The following is a 9,847-nucleotide window of genomic DNA, read 5'->3' as shown; positions in this document are numbered from 1 at the left end:
AGCAACTTAGTGAGTCCCTAAGCAACTCAACAAGACCCTGTCTCTAAAAAAAAGTGTAAAAAAAAGGGTTGGGGATGTGGCTTAGCAGTTAAGCATCCCTGGGTTCAATCCTTGGTACCAAAAAAAAAAAAAACAAAACAAAAAAAAAACCCAGGTTCTAGAGTCAGGTCAGGTGTGGCGGCACACACCCTGTAATCCCAGTGACTTGGGAGGCTGAGACAGGAGGATGGCAAATTCAGGACCAGCATCAGGGGAAGGATCACAAGTTCTAGGTCAGACCCAGGAACTTAGTGAGACCCTGTCTCAAAATAAAAAATTTCAAAGTAAGGGCTGGGGGTGTGGTTCAGTGCCCCTGAGTTCAATTCCCAGTATCAAAAACAAACAAACAAATAAAAATTTAAAAATACTATTTGTGGGCTGGGGATGTAGCTCGTTGGTAACTCAGGGGTAGAGCACTTGCCTAATATGCATGATGCTCTGCGTTCCATCGCCAGCACCACACACACACACACACACACGCACACGCACACGCACATGCACACGCAACTGGTCGTGACCTTCTAAATAGATTTCCTGAGCACTAACGGCATCCCAACAGCAGTTGAGAAAACTGCCGGAACTGCTGGGGCTCACGCCTTTTGGGGAAGGCTTGGGCATCAAGCCCTCTGCCACCCCTGGCCTCGGTAGAGCTCTTGTCTTTGGTTTCAATCCCTGAAGGCATAGAGTGATGTCCTTTACAATGTGACCACTGGATGGCAGCACTGGCCGCATTTGTCAGGAACACAAGTTCAGCCCAAAGTTTATTTTTCCAGTCAGGAAATGGAACCACTGCTTCCTCCCCCTCCCCCAGGACTCCTGAACTGAGAGGCATTACAGGCAGCCCCCTAATGGAAAAAGGAAAAGAAAGAAGAAAAAAGGTGAACCCAAAGCACTCCTCGAGAGGAGTCTGGGCCTCATCCCCACCAGTCAGGAACTCTAGCAAATACTAGCCAAGCTCAAAACTCAAATCCTCACTAGCTATGTGGCCTTGGTCAAGTTCCTTAACCTCTCTCTATTTCCTATTTTATTTCTGGAAAATAGGCAGAGATAATACAATACTCCCCTCTCTTAAGGAGTTTTATTTGTTTGAAACAGGGATTGAACCCAAGGGCACTCAACCCCTTTATTTTCTATTTTGAGGCAGAGTCTCCCTAAGTAGCCTAGGGGCTCACTAAGTTGCTGAGGCTGGCCTCAAACCTGTGATTCTCCTGCCTCAGCCTCTGGAGTTGCTGGGATTACAGGCGTGTGCCACCACTCCAGCCTCCATCAAGGAGTCTCCGTCAAGGTAAAACGAGTTAATAATCCAGAACCCAAGAACAGTGCTGGCAGTTGGTGCTCACAGGCTATTATTACACTGCTTTCCCTGCGGATTCCTCCCACTGGCTGGGCAGTGGGAAGAGCTTTGCAGGTGGGTTAACTGTAAAGACAATGGAAGTCCGGAGGGCGCCTTTTCCACCCTCTCCACTAGGCCAGGCAGTGGGTTAGCAGGGGTCCGCGAGGGGGAGCGTGGCTGCACCAATGGAGCCCATGGGGCCGATTAAGGCACGACTCCCGCGACTCCCACACCGCTCCTGGGCAACCCAGCCCTGCCCTACCCCTGAACACCCCACCCAACCAGGCCTATCTTAGCCCTCACTGGTCCCCCAGGCCAGGCCCACCTCCCTCTGACCCCTGGGGTGGAGTGGGACACTCACTTGTAGACCCAGGAGAACTCGTCCCACATTACCAACCTGACGTCCCAGGGGAGGTGGGGGCGGCTCCTGCCACTTCTCCTTGCTCCCCTCCACCAAGGCCACCTCCAGCCCGGTCTCTGCTTGTCCAGGTCTGAGGAGCTGGGGCTAACCAGCTGCCAGGTGTGACTGCTGATAGAGAGACCACACCTCTCCCCAGGGGCCCTCAGCCTCCCTCCTCTCCCCTCCCACCTAAAAGCATCCCCAGCACTCCCCCAAACTCTTTCCCTGATCCTTATTCTTTCTCCACACGCACCCAGAACCAGCCTGCTTCCACCATCTGGGCCCTCCCCGCAGCGCCTTGGACTTTCTCAACTTCAATATTAGGGCATGATAGTTTCTATTTAGAAACCTAAAAATAGCTTTCAGAAATATTAAAAGGCACTCCTTCAAAAGGCCCCACTTCTTTTGGAATTGCCTTAATTGACAACCGCACAGGGTGGGAAAAGAAGGATTGAGAAGTAGCTCTGGAATTTTAAAGTGAATGCAGTTCCTTGAAGTGGTGGCTGCCTGTAATCCCAGCGACTGGGGAGGCTGAGGTAGGAGGACCTTGCCCAACCTCAGCAATTTATTGAGGCCCTACGAAATTTAGCAAGACCTTTTCTCAAAAAATAAAAAGGGTGGAGGAGTAGCTCACTAGAAGAGAGCCCCTGGGTTCAATTCCCAGTACAAAAAACAAAACAAAAACAGCAAAATTCACTCATTTTTGGTAAACAGTTTTATGAGTATTTTTTTGTTTTGTGTTTTTAAAGTACTGGAAATTGAACCCAAGGGTGCTCTTGATTTACCATCTGGCTGCTTCCCTTATCTGCCTTCCCTGGCTCTTCTTAAGGAGCTATCCTGCTGCCAGGAACTTGGTAGGCCTTGCGTCCCTCACCCCATGTTCATACCTGTGTTGTTCCCACCCACCCATCCCACTTTCTCCTCCCATGAATTAGTTGCCCTTCCCAGGCTTCTTCCCATAACCAACACTCTGGGTCTGGACTCTCCTCAACAATAAAGGTTCATTTTTACTGAGCATTTACTATGGGGCCAGGCACTGTAAGAATTACCAATCAAATGTAAACCTCATACAACCTTACAAGAACCATCTTGTCAGCATTTTATAGTTAACATTCAGTAACATGTCTAATCAGCAGTGGACTCAGGATTTGGCCCCAAGCAGTCCAGAGCCTGAGCATGCGACCAGGTCACTACGCCTCCCACTGAGATGATCTTATTATAATGGGTTGTCTGGCCTCCAGAACTTATGCAATCCAAACTCTGCTTGGCTTACAGATTGATCTTCCCAAAGCAAAGCTCTAACTGTGTCAAAACTCTGATCAAGCTGGGTGCAGTGGTGCATGCTTGTAATGCCAGCAGCTTGGGAGGCTGAGACAGGAGGATCATGAGTTCAAAGCCAGCCTCAGCAAAAGCAAGGCACTAAGCAACTTAGTGAGATCCTATCTCTAAATAAAATACAAACTAGGGCTGGGGATGTGGCTCAGTGGTTGAGTGCCTCTGAATTCAAGCCCTGGTACACCCCCCCCCAAAAAAAAAAAAAAAAAAAAAACTCTGATCAGAAGTATTTCCTGCTCCCCAAATAATGTCCTCGTGCTGAGCTTGCAATTCAGGGGCCTTCATACACTGAGCCCAATCTGTCCCCCTCGGGTGTCCTCAATCTCATGTCTCCCTCTGGGTTTATGCGTTACTGTCCTGGAGTGTTGTCACCCCCCACTGCAGCCAGGTTCAGTGAAATGCCACTTCATGTTTCAGCTAAAGCCATCTCCTCCATCAAGCCCCCACCTCACCAAGAAAACTGTTGCCATAAAAGGCAAGCCCTTGCCAGGTGTGGTGGTGCATCTTGTATTCACAGGTCCCTGGCAGACAGACGCAGGAGGATGGGAAAATTTGAGGCCAGCCTGGGCAACTTAACAAGATCCTGTCTCAAAATAAAAAAGAAAAAGGACTGGGGATGTAGCTCAGTGGTAGAGCACCCCTGATTCAATCTCTAGTACTGCAGGAAGAGGAGGAGGAGGAGAACCAGATGAGTTGATTCACACCTGCAATCCCAGCAACTCAGGAGGCCCAGGCAAGAGGACTGCAAGTTCAAAGCCAGCCTCAGCAACTTAGCAAGACCCTGTCTCAAAATTTAAAAAAGAAAAGAAAAGAAAAGAAAAGGGCTGGGGATGTGGCTCAATGAATAAGTGTCCCTGGTTCAATGACTGGTACAAACAAAACAAAACAAAACAAAACAAAACAAAACAAAAAAGTAATTCTTCAATTTCAACCCCAAAACTTTGATCCTTCTCCTTAACATGAACCTGTGCTCTGTGGCCCCACTTCAGCCATTCTTACCTTCTCGTAGGTATCACTTTAGCAACTGTGCTGGACTGAAACCAGTCTCAGTTAAAATCAAACTGGATCTCATAACATTTTGATTTTAAAAACAATAATTGCACAGTCATCCAGATGCACACAGTTTTGTCTTTTGCTCACCACACATTCCCATCTGAGGTGGATTGAGGTGATACTCTTCCTTCTTGTCTTGGCCTTTCTACCGTAAATAAGTGTCCATTTCACAGTCTATTTAGTGCCACATTTTTTCCCCGCATTTTTGTGCTTTTTCTTGGTGATTTCACTGTTTAAAATAGCCTCCAAGTGTAGTGCTAAAGTGCTGTTTAGTGTTCCTAAGCACAAGGCTGTCATTGCTTTACAGACAAAATAGATTTACATTGTTAAAAATTCTAAAGATAAAAATGATACAAAGTAAAATCTTTCTTCCCTCCCATTTCCCAGCTACCCAGGTCTTCCCTTTACTGGAAACTAACATCCTAACTATGGTATCTCATGTATCTTTTTAGAGATATTTTGTTGTGATAGTATTAAAATGTCCAAAAATTCTTTGCTAATCCTCCCTTCAAGAGGTGGCACTCAATTTCACCTTCTGAGTGTGGGCTGGACTTAGTGATTCACTTGTAACAAATGTGATCTAGCGGATATAGTGGTGGGCAGGCTTCCCAGACTAGGACATGAAAAGCATTGCAGCTTTCTCCTTCCTCTGCTCTTGCTTGAATCACTCATTCTGGGGGATGCCAGTGGCCATGTCACAAGGATGCTCAAGTAGCCCTCTGGAGAGAGCTGCCTGGTGAGGAACTGAGGCCTTCTGCCAAGAGCCAAGTGAGTGATTCATCTTGGCAGTGGATCCTCCAGCCTTGGTCAAGCCTTTGATGGCAAGTCAATCTTTTATTTTATTTATTTTTTTTGCAGTACTGGAGATTGAACCCAGGGCCTTGTGCTTGCAAGGCAAGCACCCTACCAACTGAGTTATCTCCCCAGCCCGATGACAGGTCAATCTTGACTGCAATCTCATGAGAGATCTTGAGCCTGAACCATCTTGCTAAACTGCTCCCAGATTTCTAACCTTTAGTAATTGTGAGATAATCCAGTCTATTTTCATTATTTGCAGTAGTCATGTTCTGTTAGCTCTCACACTGAATTAGGAAATACTCAACTGTAGTTCCTAGAGAAAATGCAGGGTAGGTCCTGTGAGCCTTTGGTCAAATGATCAATATGTCGCCTGGCTTTATGTGTGTTTCTGTTTCAAGACACCTTATTTAATATATCCTGTTGATTCCCTAGCATTGAATTCACTGCCAACACACTAGAACTCATTCCTGAATGACTTACCTAACACACAGATGGTAATGGGCCACATGGTGATATTTTGGTTAATGATGAGCTGCATGTACAATAGTGGTCCCATAAAATTACATTGCCTAGGGATGTTATAGCCATCTTAGTTTGTGGAAGTATAGTCTATGATTTTCACACAATGACAAAATTGCCTAAGGACACATTTCCTCAGAGTGTATCCCTGTCTTTAAGCAACACATGACTATCTTTTCTCTGTAAGGCAATGACAGCCTTCTTGTGCTTAGCAACAGTAGACAGTACTTTAGTACTACTCTTGAAGACAGTTTTATTTGGTTTTATCTTTTTTACTTATTTATTTATGTTGGTTCTGGGAATTGAACCCAGAGCACTTTGCCACTGAGCCATATTCCCAGCCCTTTTTATGTTTTATTTTGAGACAGGGTCTTGCTAAGCTGCCTAGGGTCTTGATAGTTGTTGAGGCTGTCCTTGAACTTTCCATCCTCCTGCGTCAGCTTCTTGAGCCACTGGAATTACAGGCGTGCCCCACCATGCCCGGTTCAGTCCACCTGTCTTAAATGCTGTGCATGGTCCACCTCTTGTGTTCTATCTGTTTGGCAAGTGCTCCTCCAGACTCCTTGTGGCTAAGTTCAACAGACACTTCTCATGTCCCTTATTCCTCAAGGACTTCACTGCTGTTGCCCCTTCCTTCTTCCTGAAGCAGTCTGGGCTTCCATATCCTGCCTGTCTGTCTGCTCCTAGGGGACTCTTTGGCAGGCTCTTCCTTCCCTTTGCCCCACTTCAAAGCTGATAATCTTGGAGCTTCACTCTCCTGGGTCCTATTTTCTCCTTACTCCACACCCTCTTTCTGGAGAGCTCACTTGCCCCCATGGCTTCAGGTGCTGTCTGTATGTTGAGGGCACCCAACAGGTCCCATCAGCTCCCTGTGTCCCTCCTGAGGCTAGTCTGTGGAGCAGCCACCTAATGGACTTCTCACTTGGATATAACAAGGCACTTAGCTTGTCCTATATAGAATCATCAGTTCTTGCCTCTAACCTCTCAGATCTGTTCTTCCCATTTCATTTCTGGAGCAACTTGGAATAAATGCCTCCCTTTTCCTCAGACTCTACACAGTGCCATGCACTTAGGAGAATTCAATAAATATTTATTTAACAACGCAGAGTTCGGTTGGGGCATGCACCTCATCAAACAGTAGGGGTTGTAAGGATGGCCAGGGACTGGGAAAGTAGGGATGGTCAACTTCCTCGCTTCTCAAAGAGGCAAAACGACCCTACTCTGTGGAGAGACTGAAGTCCTGTTCCAGCTGTAATACCAGGAGTGTAACCGCCAGAAGGAATTGTAGTTCTGTAAATCACCAGCAGAGGGCGCACTTAATTCGTCGCTGCTCCATTTATGGAAGCGTGCGCATATGTGTGCGCGCCTGCTGCACAAAAGCTGGGAAAGCCGGGTTGGACTTGGGAATCAGGATTTATAATGTGATGGAACTGGTTGCAGTGGTGCACGCCTGTAATCCCAGCTACTTGGGGTGCTGAGACAAGAGGATCTTAAATTTGAGGTCAGCCTGGGCAACTTAGTGAGAATTTGTCTCAAAATAAAAGATAGCAAGGGGCGGGGGACGCAGCTTACCTAGTCTCGGGATCTTTTATGATGTATAATTCAGAGAACAGAAAAACAACAGATGAAACCAAAAGGCTGTAGGGAAGACCGGACCCTCAGCCAGGGAAGTTCACTCATACAGTAAAAACAGGCAAGGGGGCAGATATACTAGAGAAAGAAAAATCCTTGGGGACAGGGGAGCAGGTCATTGCCCTGGAACTTAAGAAGATTTTGGTATTTGAGAGTGAGGTTCCCCAGAATAGTTTCAGGGTGCAAGAGAATTGGGAGTAAGAGTAAAAGAGAGTCTTAGAAAGTGTGTCCTTTTGGTAGACTAATAATTGAAATGTCTTCCTGATTTCTATTTGGAAACCAGATAACACATCTTTGGGTGGGACTCTGTAGATGAGCATGTGTGTGTATGTGTGTATGTGTGTGTGTATCCAGGGGTGTTCCATGCTGCTGAGCTATATTCACAGCCCTTTAATTTTGAGACAGGATCTTGCCAAGTTGCCAAAACTGGTCTTCTGCAGATCCTCCAGCCTCAGAGTCACTGGGGATTACTGGCATGCACCACATCACCTGGCTTGGAGCAATACTGAACCAGCTTTTTTTTTTTTTTTTTTTTTTTTTTTGGGTACTGGGGATCGAACTCAGGGCCTTGTGCTTACAAGGCAAGCACTCTACCAACTGAGCTATCTCCCCAGCCCCCTGAACCAGCTTTTATTAGACCTCAGCTTTTATTGGAATTTATTAAACTTTAGTGAGCTAATATCAGAGGAGGAAAGCCCTTTAACATGACAAAGGAAACCACCAGAAGCCAATAGCATACTTAATCATGAAATATTGAAAGCATCCCCATAAAATTAATGACCAACACACATGACCACTATTATGACTGTTATTCAACCTACTAGGACAAGAAAACAGAAAGAAAGTATACATTACAGAAGAGACCAAAACATTATTTCCAGTTACTGATATTGTATAACTAGAAAAGAGAGTTAACTGAAAATTCTCATAGATAACAAGAGGATTAAGTAGCCACATGAAATATCACCATATACAAATCAACAGTTCTTCTCTGTACCCAAAATAAATTATTTAAAAATGTGACTGTGCCATGTACAAACAGAGAAACAACTTGTATCCCATTTGTTTACAATAAAAAAAAAAAGAAAGAAAAAAAATTGTGAATGTTGGGTTGGGGATGTGGCTCAGTGGTAGAATATTTGCTTAGTGTGCTTGAGGCCCTGGGATCCAACCCCAGCACCACAAACAAAAGAAGACAAACAAGGTCAAAAAATATAGTTGTTTTATTAACATTTATTTACCTACATATTCACCAATTTCTTTCTTCTCATTTCTTGTTGAATCTCTAACTTTCCTCCCAGGATCATTTTCTGTCTACCTGAAGACAGTTTTTTAGTACAGGTTTATTGGTGTTGAACTTAGTTTTTGTTTATCTAGATATAACCTTAATCCACCTTATTCTTCAAAGTTGTTTTTGCTGAATATATAATTCTAGCATGACAGTTATTTTCTTTTCATCCTTTGAGTATATTATTTTATGACGTTCTGTTTACTCTTGCTGTTGAAAAATCTTTCAGTTCAATAGTTCTTTGTAGGTGATATGACTTTCCTTTCTGATTGCATTTAAAAACAAAAATAAAAAAAAAACTTTTATTGCCAGGCACAGTGGTGTACACCTGTAATCACAGTGACCTGGAGAAGTTGAAGTAGAAAGACCACAAGTTCAAGGGCAGCCTGGGCAATTTAGGGATACCCTGTTTCAAAAAATTAAAAAGGACTGGGTTTGGAGTTCAGTGGTAGGGCTCCCTTGGACTCAATTCCCAGTACCACCCCAGAAGAACAACACATTTTTATTTTTTGTGGTACTGAACACACCGAACTCCCAGCCCTTTTTTATTTTGAGACCTGGTCTCCATAAATTAGCCAGGCTTACCCAGGCTAGCCTCAGATTTGTGATCTCCTGCCTCAGTCTCCAGAGTTGAGTTGCTGGGATTACAGATGATTGCCGCCATGCTTGGCAACAGTAACAAATTTTATTATGGAAAAATCCAAATATACCCAAAAGTAGAGGGAAGAGTATAATGAATATCTACATTTCCAACACCCACCTTCAATACTTATCAATAATTTTTCTGCCTCCCCTTGTGCAAACATGTTTTGTTTTTGCTGGAACATAGAAAACAAATTGCAGATGCACATGGATCAGGTATACCTCTTCGAGATTAGGACCTTCTGCTTTAATTTAATTTTTAATTTTTATTTTTTGCAGTACTGGGGATTGAAACCAGGGCTTCATACATGCTAGGTTAATGGTCTATCACTAAGCTACATCCCTAGACCTTTGTATTTTACTTTGAGATAGGGTCTTGCTAAATCACCCAGGTTGACCTTGAATTTGTGATCCTTCTGTTTTAGCTTCCTGAGTTGCTGGGATTACAGGAGTGCCCCACTGTGCCTGGCTGAATTTTAACTTCTTTCTTTTTCTTTCACTCACTCACCTTCCTTGTTCTTTCCTTCGTTCCTTCCTTCCTTCTGGGAATTGAACCCAGGGGTGTTTAACCACTGAACCACATCCCAACTCCTTTTAAATTTCATTCAAAAGGTTCTCGCTAAGTTGCTCAGGGCTTTGCTAAATTACTGAGGCTGACCTTGAATTTTCAAACCTTCTGCCTCAGCTTCCCGAGTCACTGGGATTACAGGCCAGCACCACTGCACCTAGCTAATTTTAAGGTTTCATTATCATCCAGTTCCTCATGCAGGTACAAATTCCTCTGATTGTTCCAAAAATGGCCTTTTTA

This window comes from Sciurus carolinensis, chromosome 13, assembly GCF_902686445.1.
Source record: "Sciurus carolinensis chromosome 13, mSciCar1.2, whole genome shotgun sequence".
Classification (NCBI taxonomy): Eukaryota; Metazoa; Chordata; class Mammalia; order Rodentia; family Sciuridae; genus Sciurus; species Sciurus carolinensis.
The sequence above is the reverse complement of the archived record's forward strand: the minus strand, read 5'-3'. Positions refer to the sequence as shown.